The sequence below is a fragment of the Theobroma cacao genome, chromosome 5, assembly GCF_053813885.1.
Source record: "Theobroma cacao isolate CCN51 chromosome 5, ASM5381388v1, whole genome shotgun sequence".
Classification (NCBI taxonomy): domain Eukaryota; kingdom Viridiplantae; phylum Streptophyta; class Magnoliopsida; order Malvales; family Malvaceae; genus Theobroma; species Theobroma cacao.
The window spans coordinates 24574554-24593066 of record NC_142643.1 but is presented as its reverse complement, the minus strand read 5'-3'; the positions used below and the strand labels follow the sequence as shown (position 1 = coordinate 24593066).

The 18513-nt window shown below is 34.1% G+C and overlaps 1 non-coding gene across 1 annotated transcript; it reads left to right on the top strand.

Annotated features, from left to right (window-relative positions):
* Window positions 1-16840: 16840 nt before the first annotated feature.
* On the top strand, window positions 16841-16947 carry LOC148762497 (small nucleolar RNA R71). The gene has a single exon (XR_016026798.1). It is a non-coding gene; the product is annotated as a small nucleolar RNA R71 (small nucleolar RNA).
* Window positions 16948-18513: the final 1566 nt, after the last annotated feature.

The following is an 18513-nucleotide window of genomic DNA, read 5'->3' as shown; positions in this document are numbered from 1 at the left end:
AAAAAAGCAGTATAGTTAGAGCCGCGACCTTCAAAAAGTAGCACCGTAACCTAAAATGAAAGGAAAAATGCATAAATTCTTGAGTGTCGAGGCACTCAATTAAAAAAGCCATGACGTTGGTTTGAGAACCAGGCCCCCCTCCACCACCCACTTTAAAGTCATTATTCTTTCTCCTAAAAACAAAACCTAGTCACACAACCCCTTCTCCCCTTCTTGCTTCCATAAATTTCCCTCAAAATCTTCTAATACCCAACCTCCAATCTTCAAGTTCTTCCACCCAAACTCATTCAAACTCCATTATAGCTTCAACAATCAAGTTCTCCATAATTTTTCTCCAATAAGTTCTTCTCTTTTAAAAATTTTTACTAGTTTTTGAGAGTTTTTGTTGATATCTCTTGGTGTTGATGGATTTAATGGAATTTCATTTTACATGGATTAATTTTGCTTTATAGATAATTGGTATATAGGAACTTTTGATCATTTTGTTTTGGGTAATTATAATTTAGACTATTATTGTTGGATTACTGAATTTAGACACTTGATTATTTTAAATTCATATATTTTGGTGATAATCCTTTTGGAGAATTTGGGAATTATTACACACTTGTAGTTTGGGTTGTTGTTGTCTTGGTTGGTTGTCGAGATTTGTTGTAGGAATTTTGATAATGGCACCAAAGAGATCATGAGGAAGTTCGAGTGCTTCAATTGATCAAACAAAATTTGTGTTTGCAGATGCTTCCACCAAATACTACAGCTAACTCATAAACAAAGCACCCACACCTGAACAGGGTTTGAATTTTCGAAGAACCCATTATCAAGGGCTCTATCAAATAATTAAAGAATGATGTTGGCAAAACTTCTGTTCCCAACCAGATGCAGTAGTTGTTCCTATAATAGGGGAGTTTTATGTAAATGTTTTTGAACATCTTAATGGTGTTGCCTTTGTGTGTGGTAACTAGGTACCCTTCCATAGTCAAGCCATCAATGAATTCTTTGAGACTTTGAATATTGAAAATGATGGTTATAGGCAGTACTTAGGTGACCATCAAGATTGCAATGCAATAATGTCGGAGCTTTGTATCATTGGTGCGTAATGGAAATTGTCACATGGAAAGCCTATCTCATTCAAGAGGAGTGCAATGAAGAAGGAAGTCAAAGTGTGGCTACACGTTGTAGCGACAAGGTTGCTTCTGTCTACACACATTAGTGATGTTACGAACGATAAAGCAAACTTGATATATTCTATTGTCACTAGTAAATCCATCGACATTGGAAAGGTCATCTTCCATGCTATATTGCACATGGGTCAAACAAAACAGGACGGTATAGGTTTTCCATCTTTGATAACTACTTTGTGTGTAAAAGCTGGTGTTAGATGGAATGCTAACGACGAGTTGTAGTAGCCTAAAGTGCTAATTGATGTAGCTTTCTTCAAAGATTCAAGGAATCCGTTATGCTAGGTGGTAGTTTTTCACATGTTGCACCACAACCTCCATCGCAAGCCCCAACTCGCAGTATGTCACAGTGGATGGAATGCATTGATCGTCATCTAGACCATCAAGAGTGGCATAGTTAGGCCATTAAGCAAATGATGAGAGCCTATGCCAAGCATGTAAAAATGGATTAAAGTGCTTTCTTTTTTTTGCTAATCGATTTTAACTCTGATGTCTATGATGATGAGGAGGCTGATGATGATTAGTAAAGTTTGTCTTCGAACTCAGGGGAGTATTCTCTATATTTTCCTTTTAGTAACATTGGGGACAATTTTAACTTTAAGTTTGGGGGAGGGTAAATTGATTTTGTTGATTGGTGACTATTCTATGTTGAAGTTTTAGCTTTAATTTTATTTCCATGTTAGTTGATCATTTAATTTTTATGCTTGATTGAATTTTTAGGAACTTAGAGTAGGAACCTAGAGTCGAATGGTGCCAAATTTTCAATGATCTTTTTATCCAATGATGATAACTAGTTGTCTTGTATCTTTAGCTTTAGGAGAATAAGGTTTTTATTTGGATTCATGCTAAATTCTTTTGCTTAATATCATTGTTAAAATGTGATTTTTACAATTTTGAGCACTATATCTTTTGTCTTGAACTATTAGAAAAAGTTTATGTTGATATAAAATTTAAATTATGTCATGAATTCTAAAATTTTCTTGATTCTCTTTCGAGGAAAAATCTTAGGCAATACTTAGTTAGGGATATGATTTAGGTCATCTTTGGACTATTTGAGCCTTTCTAGCCTATCTTGATATATTTTTATTGCTAGTATACCTCTTTGACCCTAAGTTCCATTTTCATTATTTAACCACATGATAATGAGCTTAGCCTTTAAAAATAAATTCCTAATTTTGCAACCTTCATTCCTAAGCATGTATATTATTTTAGGAAATATAGATTGAGCTAAATGTTGAAAAAAAAAAGTTAGAAAAGGAGGAGACGTTAAAAATTCAAAATTATTAGTATTCACCCCACTAACTATAATAAAAGAAATAAGTTTGGGAGTGTGAAATTGTGATAAAAAAAAAAAAGAAGAAGAGAAAGTGAAAAAATGTGTTAAACAAAAGAAAAGTCAAAAGTGAAGGAAAATGGAGTATGTGGAGAAAGAAAATAAAGCTTTCTATAGGTCCTCGAATAATTATGTGCTTAGGGTGATATGAGCCACATTATTATCCTTGATCCTACCTTGACCCTAACCATACATTATAAGCTTAATAAAGACCAATTGATATCTGACTTAGTATTAGTTTATATTAATGGAGAGAGAGATGAAAGGCAAACTTATGGAGTTCTAGTATTAATTTGAATTTTGCGTTGGCATAAACTCATTTGGATGTCATGATATTCTTGGTAAAAGATTTCACACACACACACACACACAGTGCTAGGAACGGCATGACTAGAGCATCAACGTAGTGAAATAACAAAAAAATTGAAATAAAATAAAAACCATGCCTCCTACTTTGGATCACCTTGGTTGTTTTATACAAAGTTAAATACTATAGAAAATTTAAAAAAAAAAAGAAACTTTTACCTTTCCAAATGATATCGTAATCAAATGGATTCCTTTTGGTACTGAAAAACGTGAACACCTTCTTATGTGAAGAATCCCAACCACTTAAACGCTTGGCCTCTAATGTTACACACACGATTGCAATGGATCCTTCACAAGGAGAGAACTTTATGCCACAGGCTTATGCTAGCAAGTGGGCAACAATTTGTCTTCTTCTCTTCTTTGATTTCTAGCAAAGAATGAATGGAGAAGTTTCTTTTTAAAAAACCTTCTCAAGAGTAGTAGCACTCAAGGAAAGAAAAACTATTGGTTTTTTTTTTCTTTTGTTTCCTTAGAAAAAAGTGCTATAACGTGATATTTATATCTAGGTTTAACTTATTAAAATTTACAAAATAAGTCCTTAAGATTATAACAATTATAATACTTAATCAATGCCTAATTAAACTCTTTTACTTAAGTTCTTAGTAGTTAAAACCTAAAATTTGATTTAAAGTCTAACTTAAATCATCACACTCTCAATTTAGTCCAAATTGCAACCTTTGTGTGTGACCCATTAGGTTCTTAACATGTTGGCAATAGAATTGAATTATAATATTGTTAATTAATTAATTTAAATGAATCATATTCAATTTTAAATTAACTAATTCAATTCCATAGACTATGATTAACATCTAGCAATGCATCATGGCCACCTAATTGTTAAAAGAGTCAAAAATTTCTTTGACAACCTTTCAGTGTAAAAATTTTCAATGTAATTCATTCCCTCATCATATATCTCGGAGATAATAAGAGTTTGGTGCAATGCATACTCTTATTGACCTCCATATTTGCTCCTGCAGTTAGATCATTAGCTTTATAGAGACTTATGAAACTCATTTCATAATCTCCTAATCACCTTGGCCAAGGATTTGATTAAGCTAATGTCAACCAAGAACTAATGAGATATTTCCCTTTGAATCACTTGGGGTGGTGATTCCTATCTTGACCATTCATTTGCCTTCATATGCTTCATATTATACCTAAAAACATTTTGTTTTGGCATCTTTGGCTAGGCACCCGTAGGGATGAAATCAAAGCATAGTACTCCACATAAAGACAACATGGTGTCTCAAGTCTAGGGAGCAGTTACACAACTGACACATGAGAAGTATTGCATAGACACTTGAGTGAGGTACCAAATGCACTTTTCATGGCAGGTCATGTTCAGTGAACTCGTTCTCGCATGGCAAACACCCACATGTTAGTTCCAAGTATCTCTATACTTCAACCTATGAGAGCATTTGCTTACTTCATAAGTAAGGAACATAACATGTACTGATCTTTGAGCATTATTGATGCCTTGTCTCAATAATACAATGATCAGAAACTTTTAGGAACAATGCTATGATGCATAAGGATCTCATAATTGTATCCCAATACAATTCCTTTGCAAGGTATATATAGTTCCATGGGGTTTATCTACGGAAGTACAAAAAGTAATTAAATCACAAACTTATGGACAAAGAACTACCTCAATGTTATTATGAATAACAAAATGTTATACATGAATATCTCAAAATTGCAATTCCCATACAACCACAGATTGCCTTGTAGGGTTTATACTAATAATCTCCCTCTAGCACTAAAGCTATTCACCTATGTTTCTAATACCAATGTTCTCAACATGACGATTATGCTTCTATTGGGATAGTGCTTTAGTGAGAGGATTAGTAACATTATCCTTAATGGGTATACACTTTATGCAAATGTCTCTTCTTCTAATGATCTCCCTAATCACATGGTAACACTGCAATACATGTTTGGATTCTTGATGAGACCTTAGTTCCTTTACTTGGACAATGGTATTGGATCAACAATGCTAAGAACCACATCTAGTTCAGTAATGAACTTTTTAATCTAAACTGCTTCTTTCGCTACCTCAAATGCAAAGTTGTATTCGACCTCGGTTGTAGAATCCATAGTTGTCTTTTATTTGGAACTCTTCCAACTCACTACACCTCCATTGAGTGTGAACACATATCCACTTTACGACTTACTATCATCTTTTTCAGTTTGAAAGCTTACATCCATATAACCCCTATTTTGGAGTTCGCCTCCTCCAAATACTAGAAATGCATCCTTAGTTCTTCGTAAGTACTTTAGGATGTTTTTCACCACTATCTGGTGACCTTCACCAAGATTAGCTTGGTATATGCTCGTGACACTTAGAGCATAAGATACATCTGGTCTAGTGCAAAGCATCGCATACATGATAGATCCTATTGCTAAAGCATATGGGATTTTATCCATGCGATCTCTCTCCTCTTGATTCTTTGGACACATGTCCTTGAAGAGATAGATGCCTTGTGACATTGGCAATTGTAACCTCTTGGACTCCATCATGTTAAACCTTTTTAGCACCTTGTTTATGTATGTGGATTGGCAGAGACTTAGCAACCTTTTAGATCTATCTTTATAGATCTTTATTCCTAGAATGTAAGTTACTTCTTCCAAATCCTTCATGGAGAATTGTTTGGACAGCTAAATCTTCATAGATTGTAGCAATGGTATAACATTTCGTATGAGCAATATGTCATCAACATAGAGCATTAAGAAAATTATGGCACTCCCACTAGCCTTTTTATAACACATCGTTCATCCTCATTTTTTATGAAGTCAAACCCTTTTATAACTTCATCAAAATGGATGTTCCAATTTTGGAAAGCTTGCTTAAGTCCATAAATGGACTTTTGAAGCTTGTATATCTTATTAGCATTAGCATGGGATATAAAAACTCCAAGTTGTGTCATGTACACTTCCTCTCACAAGTTTCCATTAAGGAATGCAAATTTTACATCCATTTGCAAAATTTCATAATCATGTAATGCAACAATTGCAAGCAAAATCCTAATGGATTTAAGCATAGCAACTAGTGAAAAGGTTTTTTCAAAGTCAATACCTTGTCTTTGTTTGTAACCTTTTGCTACAATTTAGCTTTAAAGGTTTACACCTTGCCATCTACATCGATCTTGCTCTTAAAAACCCACTTGCACATAATGGATTTTATCCCTTCAGGTGGACCCACCAAAGTCCATACTTGGATGGTATCCATGGCGTCCATTTCAGATTTCATGGCTTTTAGCTATTTTTCAGAATCGATGTCCAACATCGTCTCTTCATAGGTTGTAAGCTCATCATTTATGGGCAATATGTTCCATTCCAAGAGAATGTTGGTTCCAATAATATGTGCTAAAGGGGGGGTGAATAACACAATTTGGCTTTTTCAAAAATTGTCTCTAAGTGTAGACAAAGGCGAGACAATTGAATGAATGAAAATAAAACAAAAACAAAGTAAACAAGACAACATAGTTTAGAGTGGTTCGGTCCAAAACCTACACCACTACCTTTATTATCCAACCAAGGATTTTCCCAACAAATCTACTAAGAACTAGTGAAATTAACAAGCTTTCACCAAGCTTTACAATGGCTTTTACCAGGCTCAGCCAAAACCTTTTACACTAGTTTTACCCGGGCTCAACTATAACCCAACACCTAACTTTTCAAGGCTAAGTTAGAACCTTATCACAATCGAGCAATCCTAGCTTGAAACAAACACTTAGAGTGACTCCCCCACTCTAAGAATACAAGAAGAGAAGCAAAAGAAAGTTCCTATGATCACAAGTTGATCTAAATGGTACAAGGTTGAGTACAGAATACAAACACAAAAGATGGTCGTTTAAGTGTAGTGAGGTGGAGAAAAGATTTTCTAGTTTTTCAACTCAATATCACTCAAATCTCTTCTAAGACTTCCAAGAACTTGTTTCTAACTGTTGGAAAACCCTTTTATACATGGAGAAACAACTCTGATGGTAATTTGGCAGTTTTTTAGCTGTTACTCTATCTTTTAGTGCAGATTTCAAACTTGCAAGTAGCATGCCCTTAGTCAACTAACTCGTTTCTGTTTTCTACTCCCTGTGTCTGGCAGTTGTGGTAGTGTGCACTTAGACGACTAACCCATTTTTTAGTGTCAATTAAAATCATACTACACAAGTATACGTATCGAATAGATAGTATATTAGTAAGCAAGGTATCAATCCCATAGGGAATTAATCTAAAACTTTACTAAGTAGTAAAATTAGAACAATTTAATCTTATCCAAATAATCAAATTAGAATAACTAAATTAATTAACTAAGACTAATTAACCAAAATTTATACTAAAAAGAAAAATCAAAGCAAAAATATAATTGGGTAAAAATCAAATCAAACAAGCCTAGGATTACAATATCCCTCACACTTCATCTAAATCTTACCTCTCTTACTTAACTTATTTCAATAGGTTGAATTGCTAACCTAGAGTCCTAAATTATTTAAGGGTCTCCTGACTCATCTTATGAAAATATCTATTTTAACCAAAACACTATATCCCTATGTGAATTGAAATTAAAACAGACTCATTAAGTTCAGGCTCTAATCTGGCTACATATGGCCTATAGGTATATCCCTATTCTATACGCAAATCAATTAATATGATCATATGCTATCCCAATTTTAGTCTACTCTAAACTCCATTTCCCAAGTTTGTTTAGATTCTTAGATCAATTTAATTGGTGATCAAACAATTAAAAAGCATCAAGAACAAATTGGAGTAAACAATTCAAATCTCATTAAAAAAAAGTAAGAAAGAGATTAAAAATCTAGACTACATGTGAGTTCAATTGCAATCCTAGAAAAAGAAAATTAGCCACTCATAATTGCAAAAACAAATAACATTATAATAAATTTAACCATTGAAAGGAACAAGAAAATTAAAAGTCAGGGAAAAACACAAAAAAATTATTGCCGACTTGATCTCCAAGTTTCAACCTCAACTTCTAGGTTCTTGAATCTCTCAAAAGTTGTGTACCTAATGTTGTAAAACATATCCTATTTATACTAATAAGCTTAACCTAAAGTTCCTTAAGCTGACTTAGGGTTTAATTGGGCTTAAAAGTGTAATAAGAGGCTCAAAAATCATTTGTCAATCTTTACAAATTTTCATTCCCGGCATAATACGTCCATCCATTTCCCAACACGATTTTCTCTATCTTCAAAGCAGAAATGAGCAAATTAATCTTCATAAAAGTTGTATCTCTATCTCCTAGCTTTCAAATGGTTCAAGAATAGCATCATTTGGAGTTTTGTAGCTCGAGATATGGCCAAAATACTAAAACATATGCAAGCAAATTCTGGGTCTTTTAACACATTACTTTCCAAAATTAAGCCCAAATCACCTTTAATCCTACAAAAAAATAAAAAAACTAATAAATAATAAACAAATTAAAAGAAATCATATAAAATTAAAATAACTAACTTAAAAGTAACCTAATTATAAAAACAACTAAAAATAAGAAAATTATAATTGAAAATTGAGAACTTAGCTAATATTTAATAACAAAATTGGAATAAAATAATTCTATTAAATAGAATTATCACACCCCCAAACTTAAGATTTTGCTAGTCCTCGAGCAAAAGAAAATCACAAAAAGAAAACTTAACATAAAAAAAATCTTTGAACGAGAGATAGAAATACCAAATCATGATTTCCCAATTTTTCCTCAGAAATTAACTCCAATTCCAACTTAAGGTAACATACAGCTAATCCTTAAATTCATGCTTCAATTCAAGCGAAAACTTATTTTTCGAATGGACTTCCTGTGTGTGTGAATGCTCTCTTACAAAGAATGTCATGCAATTCAAATCAATTTATGCTAAATCTAAGCATAGATTAGTACTAAGATCCCATAAGTTTGTTTTTCATCTCTCTCTCCACTAATGTAGATTAACACTTATTCAAGGATCAATAGGTCTTTATCAAGCTTGTAATGTAAGGCTAGGGTCAAGGTATGATAAAGGATATATTTAGGCTCAAATTCACACTAAGCACTTAATCAATCTAGATCATATAAAGAGCTCAAATTTGTGTTTTGTATAGCACCCCCAAACTTGAAGTAAACTTTCCTTTGTACCACATAATTTATTTCTTTTCTTTTTTTTTTCAACCCCCAAACTTATTTTTGACAATTGTAAACTAGGGGTAATTTTTCTAACAACCATCACTTTTTTTCCACCTTTCTCCCTCAATTTATCTTTAAGCTCAAATCATTCCTTAGAAAGATTAAAGTACTTAGAGGGTGAAAGGTTCAAATTGCTGGATTTAAATAAACAGGCCAAGGCTAACATAATTGTGTAATTACAAAGAAAAGAAAAATTAGGCTCAAAAAGGGTGACTAAGGATAAATATAACAAGGTAGGCTCAAAAAGGCTTAAACAATCCAAAGATGGCCTAAATCACTTCCTATCCTAAGTGTTATCTAAGATTTCACCTCAAGAGAGAATTAAACAAATTCTAGAATTCTTGTCTTCACTATACTTTTTCATCAACATAAAATTTCTCTAAATCACACAAAAATTCTAAGTAAAAGAGTGTAGTGCTCAAATTGTTGGAAGTCACATTCTAAAATAAAGCTAACATAAGAATATCACATAAAATTAAATCATAACTATATGCTTCCCAAAAGCTAAGAATCAAAAGATAATTAAAATATCATTTTAGGATTGGGACAACCATGAATAAGGTACTACTATCTCAATTTTTTTTTTCAAAAACACAACAAAACATGTAAAACACAAATAAAACATGCAAGATATATCTTAAAATAAAACTACTAACACAATTCAAAACTACTCTCGCAAACTTGGAATGAACATTGTCCTCAATGTGAGAAAATAAAAGACAAGGGACAAGAATACTCCCCTCACTCCGAATTGGTAGTCTACAAGTCCTCCGCATCGTCACCACCAAATCATCCTCAAAGTCAGAATCTGTAGGTAACGAAGGAAAAGTAAACATATCCATCCCAATGTGTGTAGCATAGGCTCGCATCATCTGTTCAATCGCCCGATTCTGCCTTTCCTAACGATCTAATCAACGATTAATGCGCTCCATCCATTGAGCAACGCTACGTGTGGGCCCTGCTTGTAAAGGTGGGGGAGCGGTTTGGGAAGAACTACCAACAACCTGTGTAGATTCCTCTAATCTCTTAAGAATGCCCATGGTGATAGGAAGTTTTGGTTGTTTAAGCTCTTATTTATCACTCCAGTGCACACCAGCTCAAGCAACATAAGGTAGTGATGAGGGAAAGAAAACTGATACCATCTCGTTTAGTGCAACCTATATGTAAGATGGCATGAGAGATAACCTTGCCCACATCAATGGATTTATTGGTGACAATGGCATAAATAACCACCGCACGATCCCTTGTGACATCACTAATATGAGTGGAAGGGAGTAACCGTGCCCAGCTACAAAGTGTAACCAAACTTTCAACTCCATTTTCATGGCACTCTGTTTGAATGAAACTGGCTCACCATGTGATGTCTTCCATTGGGCTCCCTCAACACACAGCGTCGAGATAATCTCATTGTAATCCTGAAGATCGCCCAAGTACTGCCCATATTCATCATTTTCAATATTTGGAGTTCCAAAAAATTCGTTGATAGCTTGGCTATGAAAAGGAACACGTTTAGCACGAACAAATGCCACACCATCCACATGCTCAACAACATTCGCATAAAACTCTCGAACTACAGAAACCACTGCCACTTCAGGTTGGTTACAAAATCGATGCCAATATCTGTCGCTAAGCATGTCATGAATCTCCTTGTAAGGCAGAATGGGGATATCTATCCCTCATTCGAGAATTGGCACTTTGTTGATCAAGGACGTATGATATTGCGCAGAGGCTTCGACAAATATGAACTTCGATCTATCAAAAGATCCACTGGAACTTGGTTTGGATCGTTTTGGTGCCATTCCTATAAAAGAAACTTAATTATCAAAACAAATCCAGAGGAAAAATATGCAAGTAGTATTGTGGGAACAAGCATGAGTTCAATTAGTGCCTGTCCAATGCAACAATTCAAATTCAAGATTTCCATTGACAATCTCACTTCTTAAGATGCAACATAAAGTCCCTATGCCTCACAACATTAAGGCAGCCTTCTCATAATCATAATTTTCACAATGCCATAATCCAATAAAAAAAATCTATGACAATGTACTCTTCCAAAATTATCAGATATGGCATATGTTGCACCACAAATCCAAAATTTATTTTTACTTGTTTAACCAAGCATCAAAAATTAAACAAACCCATCATGCACCCACATCAACAAAATATTTATCATGTATTTTGGCAGCAATAAATAAAAAAAATCCATGAATCCATTAGATGGGTAACAAGAATTAAGCACTAATCATAAAATTTTTCTGCACTTCAAGCATTAATCTTAAGGAAATATGAAAAACCCATTAACAATCATGCACTATGGACTCATTCAATGAGCAAAAATTTACCAATTTCATCCTTTCTCTACAAAACAATTGAAAACTAAAGATTGGGATGAGGGGTGCTTACCTTAAGAATGCAATGAGTGTAGTGGTGTTAAATAAAAGAAAATGCAAGTAAAAATAAAATGCAAAAATTTTGAGGGCAAAGAAAGAAAGAGGCAAAAGAGTTCAAAGGGAGAAGGAGGCAAAAGAGGTGCAAGAGGAGAATGGGAGTTGGGGTTATCGATTGAAGAAACAGAAGAATGAAAGCATAAAAAGAAAAGAAGAACAAAAATGGAGGGTTTTTAAAAGGTTGGGGTTAGGCTCTTACCTAGTGTGAGGGCCGCAGCGCTCAACTTTGCTAGCCCGAAGCTTCACTCTTCAAGTTTGAGGGCCGCGACCCTCAACTCTTTTGTGTTTTGGGTCTTTGTGCAACACTGCAGCTCTCAAAGTGAGGGTCGTGGCACTAAAACATTCTGTTTCAGTCTCGTGCCTTGCCTTGTCCAATGTCGTAGCTCTCAATTTAAGGGTCGCGACACTGGAACATTCTGTTTCAGCTCCGTTTTCTACACAATTTAGTGCCACAGCTATCAAATTAAAGGCTGCGGCTTTAACTTTTTTTTTAATTTTTTTAATTTAATTTTATTTATTTTATTTTTTTTTTGAATCCAATGACCTGCAAAAGGGAAAAAATAGATTAAAAAAATTAAAGTAAAAAAGAACATGAAATAAAATAAAAATGAGTAAGGTTAAGAAGCTTGGGTTGCCTCCCAAAAAACGCTTCATTTATAGTCTTCAGCTCGACTGACTTGGACTCTAGGCCATATCAAGCAAGCGAATTGAGGACTTTTGATGATTAATTTCGCCTCCTCAATAATGCTTTAATCTTTGTTCATTGACTTTAAATTTTTGACCATCTATCCTTTGACTTTGATCGCTTTATGTTGGAATACCTCATTGACAATGAAAGGACTAGACCACCTTGATTTGAGCTTTCTCGAGAATTATAGAGCAACACTACTTGTCTTGGCTCAAAGCTTCTTGCCGATATCTTCTTATCATGCCATTGCTTCGTTTTCTCTTTGTAGAGTTTGGCATTCTCATAAGCTTGAAGGCGAAATTCATCAAGTTCATTTAATTGCAACAACCTTTGCTCACTTGCTACTTGTAGATCAAAATTTAACTTCTTCACAGCCTAATAAGCATTGTGTTCAAGTTCCACTGGTAAGTGACAAGCTTTGCCAAAGACCAACTTATATGGAGACATACCAATTAGGGTCTTGTAAGTAGTCTTATATGCCCACAGTGCATCATCCAATCTCTTTGACCAATCTTTTCTTGTGGGACACACAGTTTTCTCCAAAATCCTCTTGATTTCGCGATTCGATACTTTCGCTTGGCCACTAGTTTGAGGATAGTACGCAGTGGCAACCTTGTGTTTAACTCCATATTTTGCCAAAAAGGCATCAAAATATTTGTTGTAAAAGTGACTTCCCTCATCACTAATGATTGACCTTGGAGTGTCGAATCAAGTGAAAATATTCTTCTTGATGAAATTCATTACCACTTTCGAATCATTATGAGGAAAGGCTGCCAGTTCAACCCACTTGGAGACATAATCCACAGCAAGCAAAATGTATTTGTTGTTATATGAAGATATGAACAGACCCATGAAGTCAATACCCCATACTTCAAAATTTTCTATCTCCATTATGTTGTTGAGAGGCATCTTATGTCGCCTTGAGATGTTTCCCACTCTTTGGCACTTGTCACAATGCAAAACAAAATTGTGAGCATCCTTAAATAATGTAGGCCAATACAAACCTGATTGAAGGACTTTAGTGCCAGTCCTTATTCCTTCAAAGTGTCCTCTATAATCTGAAGAATGGCAATGGTGAAGCACACTTTGAATCTCTTCTTTTGGAACACATTTTCTTAAAATCTGGTCTTTACATTGTTTGAACAAGTAAGGCTCATCCCAAAAATAAAATTTAACATCATGCAAAAATTTCTTTTTCTGATGAGAATTTAAATCAGGAGGAATAATATTGCTTACCAAGTAATTTACAAAATTAGCATACCAAGGAAGTGATTTCTTACCAACTTGAAGGATTTGTTCATCAAAAAAAGTTTCTTTGATTAGGGTTAAATCCTAACCTTGAGCTTCCATCTCTAATCTTGAGAGGTGGTCTACGACTTGATTTTCTATTCCTTTTCTATCACGAATCTCAAGATCAAATTCTTGAAGTAAAAGAATCCACCTTATCAATCTTGGCTTAGCATCCTTCTTGGCAATCAAATACTTGATAGCTGAGTGTACACTATCACCTTTGTCCCCACGAGATAAGAGCAAAATTTATCAAAAGCAAAAACCACAGCCAAAAGCTCCTTTTCTGTTGTGGTATAATTTTTCTGGGCCTCATTCAAAGTCTTGCTAGCATAATAGATGGAATGGAAGACTTTATCCTTCATTTGTCCCAAAACAGCTCCCACCGCATAATCACTTGCATCACACATCAATTCAAAAGGGAAGTCCAATCGAAACTAATTATGATAGATGCAAATATTAATCTTTTCTTTAATTCATCAAAAGCAACAAGACATTCATTATCGAACTTAAATGGCACATCTTTCTGCAATAAATTGCAAAGTGGTTTAGAAATTTTTGAAAAGTCTTTAATAAATCTTCTATAAAAATCAGCATGACCAAGAAAACTTCTAATACCTTTGACATTTATTGGAAGTGGTAATTTCTCGATTGCTTCAATTTTTGCTTTATCTACCTTAATGCCATTACTAGAGATCTTGTGCCCAAGAACAATATCTTCTCACACCATGAAGTGACATTTCTCCTAGTTGAGCACCAAATTTGTTTCTTCGCATCTCTTGAGTACCTTCGCAAGATTTAAAAGACAATCATCAAAATTATTTCCAAAGATAGAAAAATCATCCTTAAATACCTCCAAACATGTTTCAACCATGTCTGTGAATATGGCCATCATACATCTCTGAAAGGTAGCAGGTGCATTACATAATCCAAATGGCATTCTTCTAAATGCAAAGGTGCCATAAGGACATGTAAATGTAGTCTTTTCTTGATCTTCCGAAGCAATAGCAATTTGGTTATAACCAGAATAACCATCTAAAAAATAATAGTATTCCTTACAAGCTAAGTGATCCAACATTTTATCAATGAATGGAAGAGGGGAGTGATCTTTCCTTGTAACTTTGTTGAGCTTGCGGTAGTCCATGCACACTCTCCATCAAGTCACAATTCTTATTGAAATGAGCTCATTATTGTCATTGGCCACCATAGTCATTCCTCCTTTCTTAGGCACACATTGAACTGGACTTACCTATGAGCTATTAGAGATAGGATCAATTATTTCGGTATCCAACCACTTGATGATTTCCTTCTTGACCACTTCCTTCATGATGTGATTCAATCTTCTTTGCTGTTCAATTGTTGCTCTATGATTTTCCTCAAGGAGAATTTTGTGCATGCAAATAGAAGGGCTAATTCCCTTAATATCAACTATGGTCCACCCTATTACTTTCTTGAACTCTCTAAGTGTCCTCAATAACTTCTCCTCTTGATGTTAGTAAGATTAGCATAAATAATAACAGAAAGAGTAGAAGATTTTCCAAGAAAAACATGCCTTAAGTGTGCAGGTAGAGGTTTGAGTTCCAAAATAGGTGGCTCCTCAATGGAAGGCTTAGAGGCTGGCATCAAAGAAGTTGAAATATCTAAAGACTCAAATTGATGATTAGTTTTAAATCTGTAGTGAGCATTCAACAAATTTAAGTATTCAATAAATTCATCATCATCCCTATCAAAGTTAGCAACTAAACATGCTTCAAGAGGATCATTGGGATTTTCTTTTAAGAAAACATCACGTGTAAAGTTATTTACCACACTCACAGAAAAACAGTCTTCAAATGTCACAGGCAATTTTAAAGCTTTGAAAATATTAAATGTTACCTGTTGGTCTTGAACTCTCAAAGTGAGCTCACCTTTTTCAACATCAATCAAAGCTCTAGCAATTGCTAAGAATGGCCTCCCAAGATTGATTGGAATTTGCCTATCTTTGTCCATGTCAAGAATTATAAAATCAATTGGAAAAATAAATTTATCTACCTTGACAAGAACATCTTCAATAATTCCCCTTGGATACACATAAAAACGATCAGCCAATTGCAAAGTAACAGAAGTGAGTTTGCATTCCCCCAAACCAAGTTTCTCAAAAATTGACCAAGGCATTAAATTGATACTTACACCTAAATCACTTAAAGCTTTTGCAAAAAATAAATTACCAATTGTGCAAAAGATTGTGAAACTACTTAGGTCTTTGAGTTTTGGTGGTAGTTTATTTTGGAGAATTGCACTACACTCTTCTGTAAGGGAGACAGTTTCAAACTCACCTAACTTTCTCTTTTTGAAGAGGATGTCCTTTAAAAATTTGACATAATTAGGCATTTGTTCCAAAGCTTCAGCAAAAGGTATACTTATGTGTAATTTCTTGAAGACATCGATAAACTTCTGAAATTGCTTTTCAAGCTTTTGCTTTTGGAGCCTTTGGGGAAAAGGTGGTGGAGGATGGATGACTTGAGAAGTTCCATGATTTTCTACCTTGACATATTCTTTTTGATCAACTTCACTATCTTTCTCACACATTCCTTCCTTATCAACATCTTCATTCTCAAGTTCAATTGCTTTTTCATTCACCCATTCAATCTCTTTTCCACTCCTTAAAGTGATTGCTTGGCATTGTTCCTTACCTTTATGATTGATTTATGTGTCACTAAGTAGGGAACCTTGAGGTCTATTATTGACAGAATTTGCAAGCTGTCCCATTTGGGTTTCACGATTTCTCAAGGATGCTCCAAAGCTTTGAATTATAGCATCATACTTTGATATATATTGCAAAAGAAGTTCTTCCACTTGGGACTTCTTTTGAGGAACTGGTGGTCTAACTTGTTGTTGAAAACCAAGAGGCATGTTTGGTTTTGGATTGGAAGGCCCTGCATTGTTATTCCATGAGAAATTGGGATGGTTTCTCCAACTAGGATTATAAGTATTAGAATATGGGTTGTTCTGCTATTTATTGAAGTTCCCCACAAACTGGACTGATTTAGAATTATATGGGCATTGATCATTTGAATGGCCATCCCCACACATCTCACAAACTACAAATGAATTTTGAACTGCATGGACTCTAGTGTGTCTAATTTCTTGGACAATGTAGCAACTTGCACAGCAAAGTTGGCCATTGTATCAATTTCATAGGCTCCAACAACTTTTCTTGAACCCAACCTTTCTGAAGGCCATTGATAATTATTCAAAGCCATCTCTTTCAACAAATTATATGCATCAGTAACATTCTAACTCATCAATGCCCCACCAGCAGCAGCATCAATTGTGGATTTAATTGACCCAACCATCCCATTGTAGAATGTTCGAACTTGCAACCAATCAGGCATCCCATGATGTGGACATCTTCGCAATAGGTCTTTAAACCTTTCCCAAGCTTCATACAAAGACTCTCCATCAAATTGTGTGAATGAAGTGATATCGTTCCTCAACTTTGCAGTCTTTGCAGGTGAAAAGAATTTTGTAAGAAACTTTTGAGCCAAGTCCTCCCACGTAGTGATAGACCCATTAGGCAGTGAATTAAGCCAGCTCTTTGCTTTATCCTTCAGAGAAAATGGAAATAGTCTCAATCTATCCTTGTTCCTCCAACGCAAAAATCTTCTCAGTTAAAATCCTACTATGCAAGTATACGTATCGAATAGATAGTATATTAGCAAGCAGGGTATCGATCCCACAAGGAATTAATCTAAAACTTTACTAAGTAGTAAAATTAGAATAATTTAATCTTATCCAAATAATCAAATTAGAATAACTAAATTAATTAACTAAGACTAATTAACCAAAATTTATACTAAAAAGAAAAATCAAAGCAAAAATATAATGGGGTAAAAATCAAATCAAACAAGCCTAGGATTACAATATCCCTCACACTTCATCTAAATCTTACCTCTCTTACTTAACTTATTTCAATGGGCTGAATTCCTAACCTAGAGTCTTAAATTATTTATAAAGGTCTCCCGACTCATTTTATAAAACTATCTATTTTAACCAAAACGCTATATCCCTATCTGAATTGAAATTAAAATAGACTCATTAAGTTTAGACTCTGATTTGGCTACATATGGCCTATAGGTATATCCCTATCCTATACGCAAATCAATTAATATGATCATATGCTATCCCAATTTTAGTCTACTCTAAACTCCCTTTCCCAAGTTTGTTTAGGTTCCTAGATCAATTTAATTGATGATCAGGCAATTAAAAAGCATTAAGAACAAATTGGAATAAACAATTCAAATCCCATCAAACAATAAGTAAGAAAGAGAATAAAAATCTAGACTACATGTGAGTTCAATTGCAATCTTAGAAAACTAAAATTAGCCACTCATAATTACAAAAACAAATAACATTATAATAAATTTAACCATTGAAAGTAACAAGAAAATTAAAAGTCAAGGAAAAACACATAACAATTATTGCCGACTTGATCTCCAAGTTTCAACCTCAACTTCTAGCCTCTTGAATCTCTCAAAAGATGTGTACCAAATGTTGCCAAACATATCCTATTTATACTAATAAGCTTAACCTAAAGTTCCTTAAGCTGACCTAGGGTTTAATTGGGCTTAAAAGTGTAATAAGAGGCCCAAAAATCAATTGTCAATCTTTACAAATTTTCATTCCTGGCACAGTATGTCCAGCCATTTTCTAACACTATTTTCTATCTCTGAAGTAGAAATGAGCAAAGTGATCTTCATAAAAGTTGTATCTCTGTCTCTTATCTTTTCAATGGTCTAAGAATCGCATCATTTGGAGTTCTGTAGCTCGAGATATGGCCAAAATACTAAAACATATGCAAATAGATTCTAGGTTTTTCAACACCTTACTTTCCAAAAGTAAGCCCAAATCACCTTTAATCCTATAAAAAATATAAAAACTAATAAATAATAAACAAATTAAAAGAAATAACAGAAAATTAAAATAACTAACTTAAAAGTAACCTAATTATAAAAACAACTAAAAATAAGTAAATTATAATTGAAAATTGAGAACTTAGTTAATAT